This window comes from Sabethes cyaneus, chromosome 3 (genome assembly GCF_943734655.1).
Source record: "Sabethes cyaneus chromosome 3, idSabCyanKW18_F2, whole genome shotgun sequence".
Taxonomy (NCBI): domain Eukaryota; kingdom Metazoa; phylum Arthropoda; class Insecta; order Diptera; family Culicidae; genus Sabethes; species Sabethes cyaneus.
In genome coordinates, this window is record NC_071355.1 from 106,735,348 (window position 1) to 106,760,513 (window position 25,166).

At 36.8% G+C, this 25,166-nt stretch overlaps 1 protein-coding gene across 1 annotated transcript in view; it reads right to left on the bottom strand.

Moving 5' to 3' along the window:
* LOC128742383 (uncharacterized) overlaps positions 1–24,717 on the bottom strand; it is a 73,191-nt gene extending 48,474 nt beyond the window's left edge. The window contains exon 1 of the mRNA XM_053838726.1: positions 24,168–24,717. The gene's annotated coding sequence lies outside the window, so the exon portion shown is untranslated. The remainder of the gene's footprint in view (positions 1–24,167) is intronic.
* Between the last annotated feature and the right edge of the window lie 449 nt (positions 24,718–25,166).

The following is a 25,166-nucleotide window of genomic DNA, read 5'->3' on the forward strand; positions in this document are numbered from 1 at the left end:
CGCTAACCGCTAAATTGTGTGGTAGCGCAAATTTGGCAATACTGTGATAAGCGCCAATTTTGGCAAAAACGGAAATGTTCGTTGCGAAAGTCTAAGATAAAGTATATATCTGGAAAAATCATGAAAAAAATCACAGGCGCTCATAAAAAATGTTTTGAAGAATATTCTCACATTGAAAATAGAACAGATAGAAAATATTTTCAAGAGACAGGCTATGGTTTTTTGATTATTCTTTGCAGTTTTCTATCACTGTGGAACATTTTGTAAAAGATTTTTCCAAATAATATTTTATCCGGATTGTCAATGATGAAATTTGCCAATGAGTCAATGGCCACATTTGTAAATGAATGACACAAGTACAGGAACAAGAAACAATAAAAAAAATTTTAGAAATTTTCCATAAGATAGAGTTTTTCAAAGTTTGCTTTGGAGCTCCGCAGCCATAGCAAATTTTGTGAAAAACTGTTTTCCAGGCGTACAAAACTTTACGAAGTCTTGAGATTCGACTCAAATCTGTGCGATAATATTGATAGATAATAGTTCAATAGCAGAATTAAAAGAAAATTTTCATATTCCTCAGCAATTTTCCTCCTGCTAAAAAAAGTTAGCGGTTTATTTAGCGGTACATAAATTTAGCGGAAGCTAACGCTAACGCTAACGGTTTTAAAAATTAGCGAAACCGCTAACCGCTAACCAAAATGTTAGCTGAGCTAATTAGCTGTTAGCGGATTAGCGGAAATGTGCCCACCTCTGATTAGTTCTATTACTACAATACAATCTACAAAGAAAACTGAACAGTGTAACTTTTAAATTACATAATATTGCTTACATTTTTTGCATCTAACGCGTAGAATTAAAGTATTGTTTTAATTTTAATTTAGACATAGTAAAGTCAATATTTTCGCAATGTTGGTTATAGGCGATCATCATCTGATTTAAAAGCCCGAATTTGGCATAGTTTGTGCGACAGCAGGTTTGGCATACACTTTTCGCTTTGATTTTGCTCTTTTGGTTACTGCTCCTCACCCAAGCAGAATTTGAAAAAGTGGTGTATGGGGCATTTGTAGAGCTAGTAATTATCTATAATATTGCTGAAGAAAATGAAGTTTTGCCTTTCTACTATATAAATATATAGTATAAAGGTATAGAACTCGGAAAACCGGAAATGGAAAGAAGGTCCTGCGGGCCGAATGTCATATACCATTCGACTCAGTTTCGAAAACTGAGCATTTTCTGTGTGTGTATGTATGTGTGTGTGTGTGTGTGTGTGTGTGTGTGTGTGTGTGTGTGTGTGTGTGTGTGTGTGTGTGTGTGTGTGTGTGTGTGTGTGTGTGTGTGTGTGTGTGTGTGTGTGTGTGTGTGTGTGTGTGTGTGTGTGTGTGTGTGTGTGTGTGTGTGTGTGTGTGTGTGTGTGTGTGTGTGTGTGTGTGTGTGTGTGTGTGTGTGTGTGTGTGTGTGTGTGTGTGTGTGTGTGTGTGTGTGTGTGTGTGTGTGTGTGTGTGTGTGTGTGTGTGTGTGTGTGTGTGTGTGTGTGTGTGTGTGTGTGTGTGTGTGTGTGTGTGTGTGTGTGTGTGTGTGTGTGTGTGTGTGTGTGTGTGTGTGTGTGTGTGTGTGTGTGTGTGTGTGTGTGTGTATGTGTGTGTGTGTATGTGACGCTTTTAATCTCACTCACTTTTCTCGGAGATGGCTGAACCGATTTTAATGTTCTGTCAAATGAAAGGTCTAGATGTCCCATTGGTCGCTATTGAATTTCATACTGATCGGACTTTTAGTTCAAAAGTTATGTATAAAAATACGAAAAATATGGGACTTTATTATCTCATAGGTCCCTTAACCGATTTGAACAAAATTGATTGCATATGAAAGAGGAGCCTTGCAAACCCTTAACTTCCAAATTTCATGATGATTGGACTTGTAGTTTGAAAGTTACATAAAGAAATGTGAAAAAATAGTATTTAAAACATATTTTTGCCTTTCTACTATATAAATATATAGTATAAAGGTATAGAAATCACTTGGAAAACCGGAAATGGAAAGAAGGTCCTGCGGGCCGAATGTTATATACCATTCGACTCAGTTTCGAAAACTGAGCATTTTCTGTGTGTGTGTATGTATGTGTGTGTGTGTGTGTATGTGTGTGTGTGTGTGTGTGTATGTGACGCTTTTAATCTCACTCACTTTTCTCGGAGATGGCTGGACCGATTTTAATGTTCTTAGTGTCAAATGAAAGGTCTAGGTGTCCCATTGGTCGCTATTGAATTTCATACTGATCGGACTTTTAGTTCAAAAGTTATGTATAAAAATACGAAAAATATGGGACTTCATTATCTCATAGATCTCTTAACCGATTTGAACAAAATTGATTGCATATGAAAGAGGAGCCTTGCAAACCCTTAACTTCCAAATTTCATGACGATTGGACTTGTAGTTTGAAAGTTACATAAAGAAATGTGAAAAAATAGTATTTAAAACATATTTTTGAAACATATAAACATTAATTCAATGAAAAACATCACACATTTTATGATTATTTGAAAATTACTGCTGAGATCTATCAAACGAAACCGAGTTATTTAAAATCGGACGCTTCATTCAAAAGTTATTCAAACTTTAACACTTAAGCACCGTATATTAAACCGTTAAAACGTGTGAAATCAAAACATATCAATCAAATGTTGATTGTATTCAATGTATGAGATGTGTGTGATGTATGTGTGTATGTATGTATGTATGTATGTATGTATGTGATGACAATTTGCAATTTTAAAATTTGCAATGAAATTCAAGAAAAGTGAGAAACATGTCAATTGTCTGAAGTTTTTGAAGCCTCTTAGTGGAATACGAACTCTGAAATTAAAGAAAAGAAAAAACTTTTACCGACTAAATTCCACTATTTAATATTTATTCGCGACAGATACGTATACGCTTTGAAATAAGACACTGATGAAGTCTGCACGTCGTAGGCGAACTACGTATCTGTTGCAAATAAATATTAAATAGTGGGATTCAATCGAAAAGTTTTTTCTTTTCTTTGATTTCAGATTTCAATTGTCATTTTCTTCACTTGCTGTTACTCACAATTGTACAAGAAAAGCAAAAAGCGAAGAAAAGCAGTTAATTTAAGCATGTAGGTCTAGTGGTGTATAGGATTAAAAATACTAGTGAGCTGATTTTTCCAAACAAAATTATACAAATTTCAAACAAATTTTGCGTATCAATAGAAGCTCTTTTCTATCAATAGATACTAGAGCTTAGGCATGTTATATGAAAAATAGGAAGTAAACGTTGCACGGTAATAATTTTATAAGATTTGTTTTCGTTAGTGACATTTTCAAGGATAGATGTCTTATGTCATGTATCATGTTTTAATAAATAAATAAAAAATGACAAGCACTTGAAATCATATCGATCATATTTCCCATTCTCAAGCATGTTTATGGCGCAGCTTTTGCACTATTTTGTTATCTCATCTTGTTTCCCTGTCCCTCTTATGGGATACATTGTAAAAACGATGCGACCAAGCTAATGGCTATCTTTTCATAAAAGTACATTCAAAAGAAGCTTAAGTTTTGATTTTCATGCAAAAATAATTATTTGAAAGAGCGCCAGCTAAGAAAAATTCCAATTTCTCTTTTCATATCTAATTCTCTATTCAGTTATTTTTTCTAATTCAGATACCATATATTGCAAAATTGAAGCCAAGCAAACTAATAGTAAAATTTTGAGATTAATCATTTTGTTGTAGATATCCTTTTTCTTCAAAAGCGAAGTATAATGATAATTTTTCTGAACTTTTGTTTTTCAAAGATGCTATCTTTTGAACGCATGGTATTAATATCAAAATATCAAAAAATCTGCTAAGAACACATATTTCATATTATCAATTCGAAACATGTTTCGTATGTGGCTCTGAAGCCCGAAAGTTAAGGCCGTCTGTAAACCCGTTAGAGGGTTAATTTCTAATTTTCTATATATATTCATTCAAGTCTGCAAAAATTATATTTTTTTTATAAATCACGTAAAAATTATGAAACTAAATAAGGTGTTCATCAAGTAACACAAATGACGCTTGCAACTATTTACGCACCCAAGGAAAGAAAATATAATTATTCTACGTATTGGACGTTGTGAATTTTACTGGCAAATAAGGATTTTGAGGAATACAGAACGGATATTTAAAAATAGAGTCAAGTTAATTATAGATGCTCCTGAGAAACTAAATAATGATTATTGTGGCAGTAGAAAGGCTAGATCACGCCGCTAGGTGGATTAATTCGGGTTTATCTTTAGTATTTACGGCGCCGTAGGGCAGCAATGCCGTTGGTAGCAAAAAGAGCGCTCTTTTTGCTACCAAGCGGGTAGCAGCCTTATAGCGCCATAAATACATAATGCACAGTAATGCGTACTTCAGCAATATTGTAGATAAAAGCAAGTTCTACAAACGCCCCATACATCACTTTTTCAAATTTTGCTTGGGTGAAGAGCAGTAATCAAAAGAGCAAAATCAAAGCGAAAAGTGTATGCCAAGCCTGTGCGACAGTGACTTATGTTAAATATATTTCGGTTCAGCAATTGACGGTTCGGTACATAAAAGCTGAATTTAGATAAAATTTCTATAGAATCTATACGGTGTGAAACAATATCGTTTACAAATGACACTTTGGCGAACTCACGTCGCTGTTTTAGTGTCTGTATATTTATAAGCAAGCAGCGGGCTTCATAAGAGGGAAGAGGAAAGCTTGTCCAATTTAGTTTACGCAAAGCAAACAGCACGAATTGTTTTTGTACTGATTCTATTCGTTCCTGGTGTATTAATGAAAATGGTGACCAGACTATGCTACAGTATTCTAATATTGACCTCACATATGCAAGATATAGTGTTTTTATTGTGTATGGGTCACGGAAGTCGTAGCTAAATCTTTTTATAAATCCTAGCATACTGTTAGCTCTGTTGATAATTGTGTTATAATGTTCAATAAATGTTAGTTTTTCCTAGAATTATTTCCTAGAGAAATTGTAATGTTTGGCATGTTTCTTTTTCTACTAAAGGCTATTGATCTATATTTATGAGTGTTAAGTTGAAGAAGACTTTTGTTACACCAAATATAGAAAACCTGAATGAATGAAGGGGGACAGTCGCGATGTAGGTAGTGGTACCATTCGAGGAACGGAGGGTCGAGCTTTCTCTATTGCTATTTTACACCACTGACGTCTTTTCATCACGCTTTTTACTAACACTCGGAGCCGTGGTCCATAGAAACGGAATATGATGGAACACTTTTGATTCACCAAAGCTACCTGAAGAGCGCCTATGCGACCATCGACTCGCAGAACTCCTTGATCATCAAATATTGGTGTTAGTTTATACAGTACGCTTGATTTGTCGTCTGGCTGGTGTTTGCCAATGGACAAACTCTTGTTGCCTTGGATATTGTTGATTTCGTCCGCGTATGCTTGCAACCAGGCTTCATTTTCGGTTTTTTGCTCAGTAGATGCTCATTTGACTAAAACGCTTCAATGAAACAGAAATTGAAAAGGTAAGGTAGGGGGCAATTGTAGAGTTAATTATTATCTACAATAATGTTGAAGAAAGTATAGTTTTATCTTTTGTATTTACGGCGCTACAGGGCTGCTACTCCATTGGTAGCAAAAAGAGCGCACATTTGGCTACCAACGGGGTAGCAGTACCATAGCGCCGTAAATACAAAAGATAACACTATACTTTCTTCAACAATATTTTAGATAATAATTAACTCTATAATTTCCCCTTACACTACTTTTTCGAATTCTGAGTCGTTAACCCTTTATAAGGCCGTGGTAAATTTTGTTGGTGGCAATATAGTTGCCACTGCCCAGATAACACAAAATCGTAATAGAAAGTTCACATTAAATCGTTTTCATGGCAAATTCAGATTGGACTTGTATAATGATTAGAGTATGTCAAACCGAAGTAAACAATAAGTTGTTTTGCAGTCGTGCGTGTCTTCATATACAATTCATGACTGTGAATTATAAAGGAGTATAGATGATTGCAGTATTTGATTATATCTTAATCATATATTCAGGAGTATTTAGTTGCGTGTTATAAAAACTACGCAAAATAGAATTACAAATAGTTGTCAAAATTCTTGCACGTATATCGCCTCCAGTTTGGTACATATATGTTCTTATATGGCGTGAAATATAACTTTTTCGTTCAGATATGATTTCGTATATCTCAGTTGCAATTGAGATATACAAACCAAATGGTTTACTGGGTGCCTTATAAAGGGTTAAGGCGTTAAGATTGATCATCTACTGAGCAAAAAACCGAAAATGAAGCCTGCTTGCAACTGAGCCATTCTCCATAATAAATTTTCAAAATACATTTCATGTTGAGTCAGTATTTTCTTCGTGAAGGATTTTTCTATCTTTCTTCTGAAGGTGTTCACGAATTGTCTCGCATAAACCACTGACCGCAGCAAGCGATACTAGTTCGAAAAACACTCAAATTGAATAAATGGTACAAGTTCCACTTGATGAACGTTACATAGACGTAGCTACTCATCGGTAGAAAGAATCTCCTGTACGATTTGCGGCCAACATAGCTCGTCAGAGCATAAGAAAAGTGGGTCATGAAACCAGTGACTGGAAGTCTCAAAGCAAGGGCCTTTCCTCCACTTAATGGCTTCATCCGCCACGTTGAGCTCACTTGGCACCCATCTCCAATTGTTTGCGTTTGCTGGTGACAAATTTTCACCGACTCGACCGGCAACAAATTGACGAAAGCGTCGGTGCTCGGACCCAATCCAAGCTAATACGGTCCTCAAATCGAACCGGAAGAATAGAATAGTTACGGTATGGCCATCGGCCACGAATTTTGCGAGTCAAACTCCCGGTAGTGCAGCCGTCAACTGAAACGTGTTGTATAGGTGCGACTTTCGTTTTTGCTGCAACTAAAAAGCATTGACCGGTATCATCTAGAGCCTTAACTGGAAAATAGACATTGGCGGAGTATGCATCCTCACTGGCATTCACGAACACGTTGACCTCGAGAGATTCATACAAATCAGAATATGCAACCATGAAATAGCAGCGCGGAATTCGTATCTCGCCAGCTTTGCTGAACATTGCGATCCATTTCTTCCAACGGTTGTGGATACGATCGTTGACACGCTCGTTCCACTGTATACACCAGCCTAACCGATCGCCAATTCTAGAGGCTGTCTCATCCAAAATCCGACGTGTTCTTTTGTTTTCTTCGGAATCGATGCTTGTAGGTGGTTGCGTTTCAACGAAATCTGCGTTGAAATACTCTCGCATCAGGGTATCGAATTTCCCATTAATGTTACAATCACAGATGTGATAATTGACATGTTCTGGTTTTGGTTGGTGATCGAGACTCTCGTACACACCAACCTAAACGCGTTTTGGTATCTACCGGTCCACGATCTCCTTCTCCTCTCCTGTCTCCTGCAGAACAGCGAGGCCAATGTCGCAAAGTCTTAGCAACAGACGACGAGTGCTCCTACATGTTCGACGACCATGGAAATTCAAGCAGGTACGGCACAATTTCAAAGTAGTAACTATCTTCCATCGATTCTTAGTGATACTTTTTTTGAAAACAGCACAATCAGCTACACGATGACCATCTCTGCTACAAACTGGACAGCGTTTTGATGCTGCTTGTATTTCGCCCTGTCCGCTTATCTCGGCGTGCGTATGAACAAATCCCTTTTCAAGGCCTCTTGGAGTTTCGTTTTTCTGTGTCGGTCCCGCATATACAACAACTTTACTGACAGAATCCACTACTGTCGTCATGAACTCACTGAAAATTTGCAACGATGCTACAGGATGATTTTGCAAATATTGAGCCCACTGCAACTTTACACCAGCAGGAAGTTTTTCAGCAAGCTCCTGCAATAAAATCGGGTTGGAAAGGTGGGCTTGTTGACCCGCAACGATGAGATGTTGGGTTAGGTTCCGTATTGCCATTCCAAACTCGATCAGTATCTCCAGCTTTTCTGGTTTTGGAGAGGGCGTTTCACGCACGGTTTTGATGAGCTTGCCGATTATCATCTCGGGACGGCCGTATAGAGTTTGTAGGGTTCGCATAACATCCGGGACCGATTCTGGTGACATGAGGTAGTACCTGAGCGACTTGAGTGCAGCACCTTTCAAACACCGCTGAAGCCGAGAGAGATTTTCGGCATTGTTGTAGTCACAAGCAGATGTGGTGTTGTTGTAGCTACTTACAAACATCGGCCACTCTTCAGGGTCGCCAGAGAATTCCGGCAAATCCCGGGGCATCACCTGTCTGACTGCAAGTTGTACTGGGGATGGTCCTGGTGTCCTGTTGGCATTAGAATTAAGTGTCGAAACCGGGTCTCTCTCGAGAGCGCGAGTAGGTTTTGCTGCTGCATAGCATTTTGGTGGTTCTCCTTAGCGGAAGGTTCGCTTATAATGTCAATGACGTTAATATGCTGCTGGACTTGTCCGGACTGCTTAGACTGCTGCATCAAATCAGCGGAGGTCTTATAGCTTTGCTGTTTTGGATGATCGATCGCAGATGCTTTCGGTACGGCTCCTTTTAAAGTATCAGCAGGTCGAGAAGCAACAGGCGTGGACTGATGTTGCAATTGCAGCATGCACAGTTGCAGCTGTACTTGCAGTTCTTGTATCTGCTCTAACTTTGATTGTTGGAGCTCCTGGCAGATTTTCAGCTTTCGTGGTAAATTACGAAAGGCGTCATTTTTCGGGATGACTGGTGGAATTGTATTCTCACCGTGAGTCACTTCTTCTTCTTTGTCTTCAATAATAGCGGTGGATATATTTTTATCCTTGGGAATCGACGAATTTTCCGGTATTACCTTTGCTAAAGGAGCGCACTGCGCTTCCAATTTTACTCGCTCAGCCGATTGGTCCTACCCAGTCAGTGACTTGCTTCTTTCGAGACTCAATCTCGTCGATTCGACTTCGAACACTGCGGGTTTCACCCTCTTCGAGCAGCGAATCCTCCATCAATTGGTATTTCTCCTTAAGGTACTTTTTCTCCAATTGCAGCTATAACAACTTCTTATCGAGATCTCGTTGTTCCTCCAACTGCTTCATATTTAACTCCAGTCGAACTTTTCGAGAAGCCGACGACGGTGTATTGGAACATGATTATGCTGTTTGTGGAAAGCATTTAGTGCAATACCACTGGCGATCTTTAACGGAATAGGTTACACCGGCGCACGAATAGAGCCACCAGCTTTCACACTTGACGCAGCCGACAAGATTATTGGCGGAGTCGGGCCTCTGACAGGCGGGGCAGGTGAAGATGTTGCTATTATCCGGAACTGTTTCCGTGGTGGTCTCACCATGCTCGTTCATCTTAGATGAATGTCTTGAAGTTTTGTTCGGGAACGGAATAAAAATAGCAGCGACTCTTGTTAGCGTAGTGCTTCAAGCTACAAATAGGTATTTATTTTAATTTTTGCATGATTTAGTATGAGGTTAACTTACAAATTCAGTGCTTCTTAGTTTCGTTGTTCCACGAACAATTCAATTGTAGGTTATGTATTTTAATATAAGAATGTACATATGCACTAGAATATAGCATAATTTTAGCACATAAGTAGGTTTTTCAAACAAATTTAGTAATAAGATATAAATTTACACTAAGAAAAATACTTTAACTGCTCACCTCAATGCGAAATGTAGAGAAAAGTATGAAATTTATATATATAATCCGTGCAATTTATAAAGCACGTTTTCGCTTCAACTTAGCGAACAATGACTCGCTTTTTTATCTGCACGCTTAAAAAATTTAACTCACGAATGAATAAGATTAACTCAGAAATGAGTGAGTTTCAACTCGAAAATGAGTAAAAACCGACTCACTTTGACAAAAAGTGGAACAGCCCAAAAATATTAGTAAAGGCAATTTCTCAATTCTGAGTAGTTTAGGCCGACCTCATAACTGAGTTAAATTTACTCGTAATTTGTGTAAGTATTACTCAGTTTTGGGTGAAATGGCACTCATTTTTGAGTAAATATTGCTCATTATTGAGCTTCTACGTTGAAGTCATAAAAGGAGTAAGAGTTACTCAAAATGGTGTGTAAAAAATACGCATGTTTTGAGCTGTTCCACTTTTTGTGAAAGTGGGTCAAATTTTTTAAGCGTGTGGTTGGTACTCTTGCTCACTTGACGTTTCATCAGAAATGTCACGCTGACGGATGCTTATCACTGTGGCTCGTATCAGTTTAGAGATGCTCACTCATTGGGTCACAGAAGCGTTGCCAGTAGTAACAGTATCAAAATTATAAAAATCGGTGAATCAAAAGCTATGAATGTTTAAAAAAAAAGGTCTTATGGCAAGGGTGATGATTTTTGGAACCACCCTAAGTCAGAAGGGGGATCCCTAAGCGCCAAATAAAAAATGTAGCTCATAAATTTTCGAAAAACGAACGAACATGTAAAATTTGAGCACTTTTTGTCATAGAATTACCAATTGAGGGTTAATGTGAAATTAGTGATCATTAAGATATCATCATTTTATATTTGTATTGTTTTGCGAATGTGCAATGTTATTAAAAACGAAAGTATTGTATAACGCATGATGAACATTTCAGCTAAAGTCACGCGAGGGCCTAACACAAAATTGTCTGGTATTCTTTACCCAGCGTATTGTTGCCATATCCTCCGTTAGATTTCCTTATTACATGACGAAACAGCCACAATCTTAGTATTTTGTATGGCACCACTACAGCATACTACGAGCAAGAGATAAAAGAAAGAATGTGAGACAGTGCTTAGAAAACTCATATTCAATAGATCATTTTGCGATGACGTCTTTTTGCCGTCAAATGACACCACTAGGTGGTTTGTTTACATGTTTTTTGTCACATCCAGCGGTTTCGATTTGAAATTTCGTGAAGGATTACTGCATCAGGTGCTTTAAACTGCATGTAAGGTACTTTCTCTTAAATAAAAACTAAAATTTTTTATCGTTATCTGTCGGACAAAGATAGAAAACTCAATTCAAACTTTAACACCATGTAAACAAACCACCAAGTGCTGTCAAAAAAGTGTGGTTAGGAGCTCCCGTGTAATGATCTATTTACGCAATACGCCTGAACTGATGCAATATACTGCTCATTCTCAACGTACAGCTTATACCAGGCGTATGAAACTGAAGGGTAAAGTAGAGTGACTATATACAGAGTGGCGACAATGTCAAAATTGGAATGATAATTATCTGTCAGTGTCATTCCAATCGAGCAGACGACCTATCCAACGCGTATGCGGGAAAGAGAAAGAAAAACCTTCGAAAAACCGCATTGCATACATTTGGGATGACTTGTCGCCACTCTGTATATAGTCACTCTAGGGTAAAGAAGTAGCTAACATCTTTTTACGCTTCCTACACGTCCGACACAAAAAGAAAAAACCCGATTTAATCCACCTTGTGGTGAAAGGAACCTTTGTTATACCATCTTATATGTCATTTGTTATGGGCATTTCCAGCTCAAATATTATTTTTGCTTTGTATTTGAATTTGTAATTTTCATAAAACTGACAGAGTCAAATTATATACGTATCACTTTGAACTAAATTCTTATATAAACTGTTTCTTAGGCCCAGCCTTTCTCAAGTTATTCAGATGTGAAATCTAAAAATTATCTATTAGAGTCAACACATGCAAAGTATCCGATAACCGTGTAATCGGATTTGAACCAAATTTTGTCAGATTGTTCATTTTAGGTCAGAAAGCAAAAATTTTAAATTTGGTGCCGATTGATACGATTAGTGGTAGTACTCCCTTTTTAAAAAACCCGATTTAATCCACCTAGTGGTGAAAGGAACCTTTGTTATACGGTCTTACTTGCTATTTGAGATAGAAATCGACACGTCTTCGAAACATAATTCATCTATTGGTTAACGTTGCGTGGTGCGTTGGTTTTCATTAAATTTTTGGAAATTTAATAAGTTTACAAAATTTGAATAAAATAGCAGCACCTATAAATTTTGATAGATCCTTTTTTCATGAAATTACTGAGTAAGGGTAAGCTGGTTGTTTCTAATTTGAGTAAGTGCAAGTAAAAGCAAGTTATAAGAGGAAATATTATTCTTTAACATATACATTGCGTAGTAAAAGTCTAGTTCATAGGTTTTTGAACTACGCATAAATTTCTGTAACGCCATTATTTTTGATTGACATCAATAAAGTTTTCTTGAATAAATTTCATCAATTTCTATTAACCTTCGATTACTCACGCTGTTGCATTTTGTACAACACGTGTAGGTTTTTGAATGCCATATTGTTATAAAGTTACAAATCTCTGCTTAACTAACGTATGTTCTTCAATTACCTTGTTATGAGCAAAATGTCATAATTATGCATTAATACTTTAAATTGTTGGGCAAATAGATCAGCATAAACTGACATCACAGAAACGAAGCAATCAGCATGTGAGTTGTACCGCGATTGGCCCTGGAAGTTTCTCTCGTTTCTTCATATGTAAAAATGGTGTCTGTATGCAGCAACACAATTAGCAAATATAAAATGTTTAAAATGTATCTGTTGGTAGTCGAGTCATTCGGGGTCAAAATTAAGGCTTTTTTTTAATCAAAGTTCTACAGTACCTAAACAAACAAACATAGAGGTATACTATATTAATCAAAGTTGTGTATTTTTACTATTTATACAATTTTGTAATACATGAAAAAGAAATACAACAATTACAAAAAGAGCTAAAATAGAAAAAACTGATCTTACAAATTCATATACAATGAATAAGATTTTTCTCTCTTCGCTTAATAGATAGAAGATTACTGTATTCAACAAAATTTTTTGTAATAATATGTTCTAAAACTTTGCAGAACACATCAATGTGTTATATTGAAACTGAAGAAAAATAATTTTTTTATTTCACTTATAGGGGGATTAATCAAAATTTAAATTGCACCAGACGATAGAACTTTCAATTTCAAGAAATTCTTCCGAAGGTTCCATAAACGTAAAACCAAGTTTTTCCAGTCAAAATTCTAATGCGCATGTCTTTTTGGCTTTGGACCATTGTGCGCACGAGTAACAGAATTACAAAAGTCGGCGCGAGTGTTGGAGGGTTAATATCTTTTGATCGGCAAAACCGATTCTTCTGAAATTTTGCAGATATATTTGTAGCATTAAAATCTCTAATTTGATGCCAAAATAATTCAAACTAGATAAATCATCTTAGATGAAATCGTTATAAATTATTGTAAATTTTAATGTGTTGTATTCAATTGATCAGAACTCTCAAATTAAACGTCCAATCAAAAAACAAATCAATAGTGATCTATTAGGTTATGTTACCTGTCAAATGAGACTAATAGCGTTTAAATCGCTTTAGTCATTTCTAAGAAACAGGCGATAATTATTACCTTGTCAAAACAGGTTTTTTAAGCATAACTTTTAAACTGATTGTTTGTTTTCAATAAAGTTTATCCGAAAAATTTAGTGTTAACAAGAGCTTTCATTCGATACCAAGATCGTAGAAATTGGTCATTTGGGTACGGAGAAAATCGTGTCACGTAATTTTTACTTTTTTACTTATAACTTTTAAACGAAATGTCGTACCTCGAAACAATTCAATAGTGATATACTAGGCAATAATACCTTTCAAACAAAAGTAATAGCGAACAAATCGGTTCAGCCATCTCCGAGAAACAGGCGATAGAAAAGTTGCGCTCCGCACATACATACACACATACACACACACACACACACACACACACAGACATTGCTCAGTTCGTCGAACCCTGTCGATTGGTATATGTGGCTCGGCCCTCCGGGCCTCGGATCAATTTCGTGTTTTTCGACCAATTCCTAAACCTTTGTTATAGTATAACAAAGGTAAAAAGCAAAAAAGTAACTTTGTTCGGGAGCTTACCAATACAGATTCATCCGAGGCTGAAGTTAGAGCGGGCTACTCACAAATACATTTTGTCCGAGGCAAAGTTTGTTGTGGGCTAGATGAGATGTTGGCTACACGAAAAATGTATGTGAATGACATTTGTGACAGCGGGGTGGCTCATACAGATGAAATGAACTCAGCATTGCCAACCTGAAACCAACGCTTCGAGCGAATCAGTTGCGATCGTGTTCGTGCTGTTCTCTACATACTACATTCAGTCATTCTCGAAATAAGTGAATGAAATCCAATGTGAATCGTTCATTCAATTACCCATAAGGTTTCCACAGGAAAAACAAAGTAAATGGTTTTATTTATACGGCATAAAGACAGGAGAGAATAATCTGTACTCTGCTTTTAGAAGCAAAGAAGTGAGTGTGACAATGCTTGGAATATTTAATTTGAGTCATTTGAGTCATTAAGGGGACATGAACGAATAAAAATTTTGAAAAAATCGTTATTTTTTTATTCCAGATTTTGATTCTGCAGTCTTTTCCGCTTATTTTAATACTAAAGTTGTAATGATCCGAGCACGGGAAGTGGCCGAAAAACGATCATACACATAAGCATTCCAGTGCGGCGTGGAACAACTTCGGCGGAATAAAACACCGCTCCTGGAAAACCACGATTTTCAAACTTTATGTACCTTTTTCTCAGAAACTACACAGCTTATTGGAACAAACTTTTTTTTGTTTTGTTGGTAGTAGCTTGGCAAAGACTTCTATAACTTTTGAGGTACAAATGAAACACAGCCAGAGAAAAAAGAAAAAGGAGACAAAATTTTATTTTTTCAGACATCTATTTTTCTTCTTTTTCGTTTTCCTCAACCTGTATTTTGTTTACGAAACTGAAAAATAAAAAAACTACAAGGTATACAGCCCTAAGGGTTGTACGAAAGGGTGACGTAGGACTGTGTCATATAATACTCACTATATTGATAACATGTTTTAATCGATGAAGTATAACTTTATGTCTGATCATTTAATCAAAGACTAATGTAAACTGCATTTCTGGCATATGCATATTTGTGAGTATCATTGTTTGAGTGTTTATTTGTAAAAGAAGAGCGAAATATTCTGATTTAATTCTTTATTGAATCAATGGTGGTTTTGAAAAAAACCGTTTGAAATTGTTTGGTGGCCCTGAAAAGAACTATGTTTGAGCTCCGAAATGGCCATTCTGGAGACAACTCATCAAATGGACTCAAAGTGGATAAAAATCAATCATACAATCAAATCATACATATTGCTGGGGGCTCTAACCAAACATGTTACTGGTCTCATAAGGCTCCACAGGAACCTGTTGCGGAATGGCCATTCCGAGGACATGTCATCAACTGAACTCAAAAAGGATAAATTTCAATTCCTGGAGTGATTTCACGAATTTTGATATACATATTGCTAGGGTTTCTATCCAAACATGTTACTGGTCTCATAGAGCCCCACAGGAACCTGCTCCGGAATGACCATTCCGAAGACAACTCGTTAAATGGACTCAAAATGGATAAACATCAACTCCTGGAGTGAGTTCATGAATTTTGATACCAATATTGTGGGGTTTTATTGACAATTGTACACATTTGTTTTGGATCCGGAACATGGTCCTGGAGATCCGGATTTACGGAAACCAGACGTGGTCCCAGGCTTGGTAAGTCTCATGCTCTAAAAATAGACAAATTTTCCAATCTTTTGACGGTTCAAGATCCAAAATCGGTCAAGAATTGATAAAGTTAGAAGCATTTCATTTCGGTGGGTACCCGGGTACCCATCCGAACACTTATGGGTGTTAAATTTCCCGTACACATAACGGTTAAAAATCAGTACTATAATTACTGTTGCCAATATATAGATGGATGTCGCTATTCGGTCCTTTAGACTCTAGGATGATGGTTGCCTGCTAATACAGGAGTGATAGGAAATACCAAATCACTGTAAAGTAGAAATGGATTAGTTTTATCAAAATACTGACCGTCCGTCAGTGCGATCGTGCGGTAAATAAGTAGACGGCGAACCTAGTGTGCGATTTTATAGTCACTGGCACTGCCGTTGCTACTTGTAAGCTAGTGTAGGTATGGGAGAAACCAGATCGGCTGCTACTGCTGCTCAAATAATTATCCGAATGGAACGTTAATCATTTAGAAAGTGTAGAAAAATCTTTCCATTCTTCAATTACTATAGTTCTTATAAGAACTGTTTAAGACCTCAACGGCCTACTGCTGAATTTGCTGCCCGTCAGTCGATCCGTTTCCATTTGCCTTTAGTGTTGGTTTGTGAAAATTACCGCCAAAATGCCATTGGGTTTGCCTCGAATTGTCATCGAAGATGACATTAATTGCCACAAAAGTCCTTGGATTTGCCTCCAATTGCCGCCAAAATGCTATCGTTTTTACCTCCCAATTGCTATCGGTGTTGCCTCCGATCGCTGGTGTTGCCGCCAAATGCCGTTGCTTTCGCCACCAATAGCCGTCGATGGTAAATACTGACCGTCCGTCAGTACGATTGTGCGATGAATGAGCAGACGGCGAACCAAGAGTACCATTTCATTATAATCACTGGTACTGCCGCTACTGCATGTAAGCTAGTGTAGGTGGTGGGGGAAACCAGATCAACTGCTGCTGCTGCTCGAATGATTATCCGACGCTGAATGAGCAAGCATTTTCCATGGTATAACGCAAAATGGAACGTTAACCATTTAGAAAGTGTAGAAAAATCTTTCCATTCTTCAATTACTATAGTTCTTATAAGAACTGTTTAAGACCACAACGGCCTATTGCTGAATTTGCTGCCCGTCAGTCGATCCGTTTCCATTTGCCTTCAGTGTTGGTTTGCGAAAATTACCGCCAAAATGCCATTGGGTTTGCCTCGAATTGTCATCGAAGATGACATCAATTGCCGCAAAAGTCCTTGGATTTGCCACCAATTGCCGCCAAAATACTATCGTTTTTACCTCCCAATTGCTATCGGTGTTGCCTCCGATCGCTGGTGTTGCCGCCAAATGCCGTTGCTTTCGCCACCAATAGCCGTCGATGATAAATACTGACCGTCCGTCAGTGCGATTGTGCGATGAATGAGCAGACGGCAAACCAAGAGTACCATTTTATAGTCACTGGCACTGCCGCTGCTGCTTGTAAGCTAGTGTAGGTGGTGGAGGAAACCATATCGGCTGCTGCTGCTTAAATGATTGTCCGACACTGATTGAGCAAGCTATCGAACAATTTCGCATGTCTGCGATGGGGATAATGCAAAATGTAACGTAAAGTGCATCGTGTGGGATTCACGTTGGCCATTGCCCGCTGATTCCACTTGTCTTCGGGGTCGGTGTTGCCGTCAATAGCCATCGATGTTGCCAATTGGATTGGAAAAGGGGTGTGGCTTACAAAGTGGTCTCAAAGGTTATTATTTGGATCCAAATCCTTTGGTGTATCTAATTGTCGTCCGTGCCTGTGAAGCTAGGTGATCACAAGGGAAATGTATGGGAAAATTCGACCTTAAAAACTTTACACACATTTTCACTATTTAGCGTATAAAAAATTATTATTAGTATGTTACTATAAAATTGCTGGATATTTTATCTATCCAACGACATATTAACTGTTATGTTTCGTTCAGTAGTATAGTAGCTATTAGCGCTTGAAATATTTCATTCAAACGTTACACTTCTATTTCTCGTTTTTACAAAGTGCTACCCAGTCCCAGTATAGTAAACAAAGACGTAGTCCTACGTCAAAAAAATATATGTATGGTCTGTAATTGTTCAAGCCGTAAAATTCTAAAGTTTGTTTGTTGTAAGAACTTTGCTCAGTGACCATTGGCGTGGGTTGTAAGTCCACCATTTTAGAATTTTCAGCAGGAGACCAACCGAGACGACCCAAGCCGGTAAGAAACAAAGACAAAAAGAATTGTAACAATGTGCCATATTTTCTGCTATGTAACAAGCAGTAAACTGTGAAGGTAAACTAGTTAAACCTTGTCGAAGCAAAAAAACACTGAATCGACGCTGCTAACTTACGTGCCTGTTGCCATTCATGTCAAAAGAGGACATTCGAATGGCACATCATGTATGTATGTATGTATGTATGTATGTATGTATGTATGTATGTATGTATGTATGTATGTATGTATGTATGTATGTATGTATGTATGTATGTATGTATGTATGTATGTATGTATGTATGAATGTATGTATGTATGTATGTATGTATGTATGTTTGTAAGTATGTATGTATGTATGTATGTATGTATGTATGTATGTGTGTATGTATGTATGTATGTATGTATGTATGTATGTATGTATGTATGTATGTATGTATGTATGTATGTATGTATGTATGTATGTATGTATGTATGTATGTATGTATGTATGTATGTATGTATGTATGTATGTATGTATGTATGTATGTATGTATGTATGTATGTATGTATGTATGTATGAAATTAAAGAAAAGAAAAAACTTTTACCGACTAAATTCCACTATTTAATATTCATTCGCGACAGATACGTATACGCTTTGAAATAAGACACTGATGAAGCCTGCACGTCGTAGGCGAACTACGTATCTGTTGCAAATAAATATTAAATAGTGGGATTCAATCGAAAAGTTTTTTCTTTCTTTGATTTAAGAATAAATAAATCCAAAATGACAAGCGCTGGAAATCATGTCGATCATATTTTTCATTCTCAAGCATGTTTATGGCGCAGCTTTTGCACTATTTTTCGACTTCTTCTTGTTTTCTTAACCCTCTAACATTGTAAAAACGATGCGATCAGGCTAATGACTATCTTTTCATGAAAGTACATTCAAAAGAGGCTCAAGTTTTGATTTTTATTCAAAAATAATTATCTGAAGGAGCACCAGCTAAGAAATTTCTCTTTTTCATATCTAATGCTCTAATCAGTTATTTTTTCTAATTCAGATATGTTGCAAAATTGAAGCCAAACAAACTAATAGTAAAATTGTCAGATTAATCATTTTGTTGTAGATATCCTATTTCTTTAAAAGTGAAGTATAATAATAATTTTTCTGAATTCTTGTTTTTCAAAGATGCTAACTTTTGAACGCATCCCGATCAGACAAACATAACAAAATTATAACAAATCATGATATTCTATTATGACGGTATTTCTAACATGATTTACTATAATTTTGGTCTCGTTAGTAGTTAAAATATCAAAAATTCTATCAGAACTTCTTAGCAGCAGTAGCAAAAATGTAACAAAATTTGTTATGTTTTGAACAAAATTATATCAAAATTTGTTATGATATTTGTAACAGGTTTTGTTATAATTTTGTTAAAACATAACAAAAACTTCTTTGTTTTTATCTGCTATATCGACATTTTATTTCGGCTAAATTGCCAAAAATAGAGCAACTATTTATCAGGAACATTCACAAATAGCACAGAAAAAAACTTTCATACATTTTCAAAAATCGTTTCGGCCTTGACCGGGATTGAACTCACGACACATCGCATAGAATGCAACAGTCTTACCTCTGTGCCAGAACTACTCTTGAATGAAAGTAGATTAAATGCTTATATGATTTAGCCGATAGCTCATTCGGCGTTGTCAGTTTTTGCTTCGAGATGTCTATAAATAGATAGTAAGCGTTCAATCCAAAGCCGATATCAAGAAGACGAAGAAATCCAATCCATTTTATCAGTGTTGCGCCACTTTAAGAATGTTGCATGAATTGCCATCAAATATGTTCGGTGTTAAATCAGACCAAGTCGCAAATTGAAAAAAATGAGTTAATGACAGCTAGCGATCAACAATTTTCTAAGCTGCATTTTACTTTAATCAGACTATCATAAATGTTGCAAACAGCCATAGTTATCAGATGATTTCGAACCATTGATGGGTATTAACCATACAGACTTAAAGACGACCACATATGATCGGTGTTATGTCAGACCGAACCAACTGACAAAACTCTGATTTCGAGAAAAACGAGTTCAAAGTTTGCTGCTGCTGTGTAGTTTAAAGCTATCAATCATTCGAAATCATTTCATAACTTTGGCTGTTTGCAACGTAATGTAATGTAATTTGATTAGAGTACAATGCAGCTTAGGAAATTCTCAACCGTTTTCTGTCATTAACTTATTTTTTTAAATTTTGCGGCTTGGTCCGGTCTGATTTAACACTGACCATATAAGAAAATAATGCAATGACTCCTATGTTTTAGTTTTCGAGTCTGTAGACTTTTCTGCTCATTTTAGCAGGATTTAACCACAGAAAAGATTAAAAACAACCATGAACTTAATTATTTAAATGATGTGTACGGTTGAAAGCCCAATAAATAAATAAATAAAAAAATATATAAATGATGTGTAGAAGAAACTATTTCTCAGTAATTATGCGACCTATTTAGACATTTTTTTTTGTTTTGTTGGTAAAGGTTTGGAGAAAATTTTAACTACTTTTGAACTTTGTAAACATACATATAGCGAGATTATAAAAGATAAGTGTTGCGGCACAAAGCCGCAATATGACCGCGTTGATCTTCACATCTAGCAGAACAACAATCAGTGTACTCGGTCGAAGATGAGACAAAGCGCTATTGTTGTTCTGGCTAGATGTAGGAACAATAAGCTATTATCAAACGATGTACCTATAAATAGGGTAATAAACGTGATACTTGTAGTTCAGTCCGTTCGCAGCCACCGCCGCTGGCGGTGGTGTGCATATCGCAACACTTGTTATACATATATTGCTGGTGAATATCACAGTCCCGTTGGTAACCGGCCCCCCTTACGACGATCACGGAACATTGGTGCCGTGACCAGGATTTGTCCTGGCACTAACAACGTTTTACCAACGGGACTTCAGTTTTATCGATCGTGTTATCGGTTCGCGGCAACACGTGATATTTTCGGTAGTGGAATAGTGACTAGAACAGTAACAGTTTACTCACGGGACATCAAATCCATCGACCGTGTTGCTGCATTGCTACTAGAGTGTATTACATTTGGCATCCACGTAGTGGGACGATGCTGCTGAACCTTGCTGTGCTCGTCGTACCAGAGGAAGTACGGCTATCGATAGTCGAAATAGGATTTCATTCACTACGCTTCAGCTAGGCCGGTGTGGGTGACTTCGCAGCCGCTTAGCAACAAATCCCCGAGCGGAGCTTTGCCGGTGTGGGCGAATCACAGCCGCTTAGTAAAATACATTCAGCTTCTGAATCCCCGGTTTTGGATTCAGCTAGTAGTAGGAGGGTTGTACAGCACCGAAGCTTGCAGCATCCGAGGGTGTATTCCTATCAGCAAGTGCTTGGTTGCGGTTAGAAGTTTCGTCTGGGTCGTTTGCCAGAAGGAAGCTAACTCGCTGACTCTTGTCGTTCATCCATTTCGTTTCATCGGTACATCGTAATGAGAATTCATGTGTGATAATCCGGCCACCAAGTGCTAATTTGTGTGGACACCAGATCCAGTTGTAACCTTCGGCCACTCTGCGCCAACTTGTGAGGACGCTAGGTCCAATCGTTATAATCCGGCCAATCAGCGCCAATTTGTGAGGACGCCAGGTCCAGTTGTAATAATCCGGCCACGCAGCGCCATTTTGTGAGGACGCCAGGTCCAGTTGTGATAACCCGGCCACCCAGCGCCAATTCGTTTTTGATGATCCAGGCTCCATGTTGGGAAGACACCAGGTCCAGATACGTTATACCGGCCACTCTGCGCCAGTTCAAGTGATAGACTGAGAGACTTCGACAACACCTCACGAGTTAAATTTTTGCCTTCCTGCTAAGCCCTAGAATCATTCTCGTTTTGTACATCGCAGTGTAAAACCTTCGGTTTTGGTGCGGGAGTATGTTGCGGCACAAAGCCGCAATATGACCGCGTTGACCTTCACATCTAGCAGAACAACAATCAGTGTACTCGGTCGAAGATGAGACAAAGCGGTATTGTTGTTCTGGCTAAATGTAGGAACAATAAGCTATTATCAAACGATGTACCTATAAATAGGGTAATAAACGTGAGACTTGTAGTTCAGTCCGTTCGCAGCCACCGCCGCTGGCTCTGTAATAAAATTATAACAAATTTTGATATAAGAACAAAACTTGTAATAATTCTGCTAGCGCCATTATTTTGTCTGATCAAAAATATCACAAATTCTGTTATTTCTATCTAATTGAGATATTTTTTGTTATGTTTGTTATAATCATTTACTCGGGATGGTATTAATATCAAAACATCAAAACATCTGCTATGAACACATATTTCATATTGTCAATTCAAAACAAAACAGTCTAAGTTAGTTAGATACTGATGAAGGTCACACGTCGAGACCGAAATACGTATTTATCAATAAAACACAGTAGTAGAATTAAAGGATATAAATAACTTTGTTTTTCTTCTTTTTTATCAATTCAAAACAAGTTTCGTATGTGGCTCTGAAGCCCGAAAGTTAAGGCCGTCTGTAGACCCGTTAGAGGGTTAATTTCTAATTTTCTATATATATATATATATATATATATATATATATATATATATATATATATATATATATATATATATTCATTCAAGTCTGCAAAAATTATCTTTTGTGTTAACATTATTTTTCTGTTCTGTTCAGATGTTTCTGAGAAATTAAATGATTATTGTGTCAGTAAAAAGGCTAGGTCACGCTGCGAGGTGGATTAATTCGGGTTTTTTTTCGAATGATCATGTTCAAGGAGCCGTAAGGGAGGGGGGAAGAGGTACCCATATGTAAACAAAATTGTAAATATTATTATAAAATACAATGTTTACAATGCAAAAAACCCGAATCGATTCGCCTTTCGCGTTATCGAGAAAAAAAATATTTGAAATAAGGCCAACAATATGGTGTAAAAAGTATTTACTATGCCCCCTTAATGCGAGAACCTCTCTTCGAGTTGGTGCGAAATCTGTCTTCCAAAAAGTGGCTCCCAAATCCCAGACGTTTACAAATTTAGCGATCTACAACCAATTAAATGTTGCCAAATGTCAGTATCAATTCAGTATATAATATACAGTATATATAATAACCGATATTTTAAGAGAAGCATAAAAAGTCTCGTTGGTGCCAGTTAGTTGCCGCTGCCTAATAATTGGTAAACTGATATTGAATTAGTTTTATTGAATTCTAGTGTCATTTGCGGTGTTCCATTTGACTACTTCCAAATCGGTTCAATGGTTGTTGAGTAAATCGATGATGAAATGGATGAAAATAGGTGACCTAGATGCATCGTGGAATGAATATACCAAAGTCAAGTTTTTCACTGCGCAGAAATGATCCCCTTTACGATGATGGTGTTTTTTTCGCTTAAGCTTATGCTATTGATAAAATATAGACTTTTTTACATCATTTCAAGTATCCATATATCCGGGTGATGCAAAATTACGATTACGTTTGATTATGTTTACGTAAAAATATAGTACCTTACAGAAGTTGCAGAAAATACTGAGTAATTTTTCTCATTGCAGTACATTGATTGATCGAATATTCGACGAAATTCGAGCAACCGGGATACCCGCGCATAGTGATAGAGGGAATAAATAAAAAAATTAGTGCAAGATAAAAATTAAAAAAAAAGTGAACATGTGTGTGTATAAAAGTCGCCATGTTTCATCGTTTATATATTTACTTATTATGTAAAACGATGCTGACAGTTAACAGCTTCATGATGTACTTTATGCCTTTGATGGGTTGGATTACTTATAGTTTTAACCAAAATTGTAAAAACATGCATCCCAAGTTGGTAAATTGGTCTTGTTTCTCTAGAGCCGGGAATTACTTGAAAGAATTATTTTAATGTTGAACTGATCTGAATATAATGGAAAAAAAATCTTAAATAATATTAAAAGACTGGTATGCCAATGGAATATTGCTGACGTCAGCTTCAACCATTAACGCAACAAAAATGCAAAATTCGCAATGCCATTGAATTTCTGGTATATCTTTACCTCATCAATACCGCTCTCAGTTTACTGGATATTTAATGCATGTGGGTAGAATGTAGGAAAAGACAATGTCAGAGACACGACTTTTTCATCTCGATAAATAAATACGTTTAACATTGAAATATTAATGATTCTCGCTGAAAATACTATTCTCATGATAATTCTATCTATATTACAATCTTAACTATTAGTTTGACAAAAGAATCAAATATCAGGTGTCAATCTCATTTTCTTGAGTTTTCTGGCGTGATATGGAGTAGTTTTTATGGCAAAGAAAGACTGCTCTTAGTAAGACGTTTTTTTTATTAAAGACCATAAACTTACCTTTATATCGTTATATCGTTCAGTATGAAGGCTTTTGCACCACCTACACAGCTTAAGATATTTAATTATTCAGCCTCCGCACTAAAGTTGCTATAATAATCGTGTCAGCAACTCTACACTACATACAAGCACTAACGCAAAAAATTGCAACGCACAAATACTTCTATATCACTGGCTTAAACGTAATGTTACTCAAAACTGAAAAAATGGATTTTTCTATTGATATCCATACTTTCTGTTTCTTTAGTTTCATTAGTTAAACATTGAATGTCTTCCAGATTTTCTTTCACTGTTAAAAATCTGTATCCCACAAAACTGAATGAAAAAAGTTGAACATATTCCGATTAGGTTCGCACTACTCGATGACCTGAGTCCAACTGGATTACATTTCCAACCAGATTGAGTGTTACTAGCTCTCCCTCTCTTTCTCATCGGGTAAGTCTGATTAGATCACAAGTAATTCATTTGAATTCTTATTCATCAGCGAAAAAGAATGCAATTTGGATAGGTGCTACAAACACATTAACATTCTAAATATATCACAGAAAATAAACCAGAACTGAAATGATAAAAATTCGCCATATCGATTTGTTGATAGCTACGTAGTTGACCAAAAAAATCATTCACTATGATAAAATAAAAGTTTTAAATTAATTGAATTTAACGCGTTCGGAATTTGGATCAGAAAGGATCACAATCGCATTGAAAGAGACTTCAATGCTGGCATATGAGAGGCGACTGAATACGATTTAGTTCATTCGTATACGGATACGGGTCGTAAGCATACGAATCAGTTTATCGGAACTCAAACTAATACAACGACACGTAACGCATATTCCAGTTGTCTATACCATATGGTAGACTAGGGCATGTTAACCAGTAGTGGACTCTCCCTGTAATGAATCTTGGGTACACCTTAGATATTTATTTATATTTATTTATACCGTGTATCTCAAATTATAGCTTGGTTCTACCCATGCACTAGAGATGGTCGGGTAT